This window comes from Otolemur garnettii, unplaced genomic scaffold (genome assembly GCF_000181295.1).
Source record: "Otolemur garnettii isolate 467f Iridium unplaced genomic scaffold, OtoGar3 scaffold00104, whole genome shotgun sequence".
NCBI classification, from domain to species: Eukaryota; Metazoa; Chordata; class Mammalia; order Primates; family Galagidae; genus Otolemur; species Otolemur garnettii.
In genome coordinates this window covers 1,628,716-1,632,049 of record NW_003852499.1, presented here as the reverse complement: position 1 = coordinate 1,632,049, position 3,334 = coordinate 1,628,716, and positions in this window count along the sequence as shown.

Here is a 3,334-nt window from a genome sequence, read left to right as displayed (position 1 = left end):
AGAGTCTCAGTTTGTTGCCCTCAGTAGAATGCCTTGGTGCCCACAGCAACCTCAGACTCTTGGGTTTAACCGATTGTCTTGCCTCAGCCTCCCAAGTACCTGGGACTACAGGCCACCTGCCACAATGCCTGGCTATTTTTTGGTTGTCATTTTTGTTTGGCAGGCCTGGACTGGGATTTGAACCTGCCAGCTCCTGTGTACGTGGCTGGCACCTTACCTGCTGAGCTACAGGTGCCGAGACTATTTTTATTTTTTTTAAGATAGAGTCTCACTCTGTTACCCTCTGTAGAGTGCTGTGGTGTCATATCAAACTCCTGGGTTCGAGCAATTCTCTCACCTCAACCTCCAATAGCTGGGACTACAGCCGTCTACAACAAAGGGGTGATGAATGATTTAAATAGGGTTTCTTTATTTAGTGATATTGTGATTAAACACTAGTTACAAAATAAATGTTTTAAAAATTACACTTGTGACCAGATGTCTTTCTAAACCAGACAGAATTAGAAGAAAGAGGTCATGGATCCTGAAGATGATGCTAGATTCTGGCTCCGGGGACATCTTTAATCCACATAAATAACGAATAATTAATTATGGCCCTGGTTATAAACTCAGGCCAGGCATGGATCTTCCACCTTGGAGAGGTGGGTGAACAAGGACAGGATGCCTGTGCAGGCAGGGTGACTCATGCCTGTAATCTCAGCATGCTAGGAGGCTGAGGCAGGAGGATCATTTGAGCTCTGGAGTCTGAGACCAGCCTAGGCAAGAGCAAAACCCTGTCTTTACTAAAAATAGAAAAATTGACTAGGCATTGTGATGGGATCCTGTAGTTCCAGGTACTCCAGAGGCAGAGGCAGGAGGATCGCTTGAATCCAGGGGTTTGAGGTTGCTGTGAGGCCATGACACTCCAGCCCAAGCAACAGAGGGAGACTCTTGTCTCAAAAAACAAAACAAAACAAAACAAGACAAGGTGCTCCTGTCTTTGATTTTTGCAAATCCTATTTGTGCTGCCCCCTGCTGTTCTGCAAGGGAAAGGGCATGACAGAAGGGATCTGGGTTTTCTTGGCCAGGGAGTTTCTCTGCAGCCTTCGTCAGACTCCAGAGTTTACAGAGGAGTTTGTTCTTGCTTAAAATCCACACAGCCACAGGGGACCCTGGCCCATTCCCGTCCAAAATTTCTTTGTCTTGGCTTTACACACCTGGACTTGAGCCAGGGCACTTTGGGGCTTTGGTGCGCAGTGCCAGGAAAGCTGGGAGACACAGGTGGAGAGTAGCAGGGAGACTAGGACCCTGGGCTTCTGTCCTGAATGGTCAGTAGAGATGTAGACAAACTAGGGATTTAGTGAAGAGAGGTGACCCTGATAAGACTTGGGCCCGTCCTGCACGCTCTCCATCCCCAAAGTGATCTCAGGCTTACAAGTCAGGGCCTTGACTCCCATAGATTATGGACACCTGTGCGGCAGTTAAAGCAACTTCAAAGGAGTGCTGGCCCCTAGCCCGCCCCTCAAGCCCACCCTCCCTACTCTGAAGTCTCAGTCGATTGTACGCCCCACCCCCAGCTTAAAACTTTCCATGACTGCACACTCTGATCTGTTTTACTGGGGGCAGGCAGGTTCTTCCTTTATAACCAGGCTCTGTGTGACTTCCCTCCACACTGCCCTCATCTTGTGTGTGTGTTCCATTCACATACTCGTGATTTTATGGTTTCCCAAACATGTATTTGCACTTGTGGCTCCCTGACAATACCATGTTCTTCAGTCATCAAAGACCAAAAAGCAGCATAACATAGTGGTTAAAGATGCGGGATCCTATGCCAGGTTCACTAGGTTCAAATCCAGGCACTAGCATGTAGATGCTTCATAGCCATGTCTGGCTTATATAATTTCTCTGTGCCTCTGATGTCTTCATCTGAAGAACCAGGATGAGGACAAAGGTACCTACACCAGAGAGTTGGTGTAGTGAGAATTAAATGAGCTAATAACTGAAACTGCTTAGGGGAGTACCCAGAATTTGGAAAATAATGAAAATCATTACTTGCTTAGGGAGGCAAAATAGCAAAATAGGTCCATTGTTCTCATCCAGGAGCAGTTCCGGTCCCCAGCAGATATTTGACACTGTCTAGAGATTTTTGGTTTTGTTTTTTACAAGCAGGGGATGCTGCTACTGGCATCTTGTAGATGGAGCCCAGGGATGGCGCTAGGCATCCTGCAGTGCATGAGCTAGCACCCACATGAGAAAAAGTACCTGGCCCAAAATGTCAGTAGTGCCAAGGCTGAGAACCCCTGGGTTAGGTGGTCAGCCTACAATTTGTTTGGCTTCAAATTGCAGCTCTGCCTTTTATTTATTTATTTTTTATTTGTTTTTGTTGTTGTTTTTTTGAGACAGAGTCTCACTCTATCGCCCTTGGTAGAGTGCCATGGCATCATAGCTCACAGTAACCTCAAACTCTTGGGCTTAAGGGATTATCTTGCCTCAGCCTCCCAAGTAGCTGGGACTACAGGCTCCCACCACAAAGCCCAGCTATTTTTTGTTTTTTGCAGTTTTTGGCCAGGGCTGGGTTTGAACCCACCACCTCAGGCACATGGGGCCAGTGCCCTACTCCTTTGAGCCACAGGCACCACCCAAAGCCTGGCTATTTTTTGTTGCAGTTATCATTGTTGTTTAGCTGGCCTACTGGGTTCACACCTGCCACCCTTGGTGTATGTGGCTGGCGCCATAACCACTGTGCTACAGGCACCAAGTTGTCATTATTGTTTTTAGTAGGCCCAGGCTAGTTCAAACCCACCAGTCCCAGTGTATATGGCCAGCACCCTAACCACTGAGCTACAGGCGCTGAGCCTTTGCCTTTTATTTGGTAGATAACCATTGGCAAGTTATTATACTTAAACTCTCTGTTCTTTAGTTTCCTCATCTGTGAAATGGGGACGGTAATGTGCAATCAAGTTCTGGAGAAGAGTAAATGCCTGGCACAGAGTGATCTGGCCACAGGTGCCGCCATTATTATTTACCTCTCTCCTTGTGTGCCCCCTCCTCTGAGAAGCCCTCCTTGACACAGGGGAGATAACTTTCCCTGTACTTAGGGCTGCTCTAATATATATGTATATATATATATATTTTTTATTTTTTTATTTTTTTTATTTTTTGAGACATAGTCTCATTGTATCACCCTCAGTAGAGTCATGGCATCTCAGCTCATATCAACCTCAAACTCTTGGGCTTAAGTGAATCTCTTGCCTCAGCCTCCTCAGTAGCTGGGACTACAGGCACCTGCCCACAACGACCGGCTATTTTTTGGTTGCAGTTTTCCTTGTTGTTTTAGTAGGCCTGGCTGGGCTTG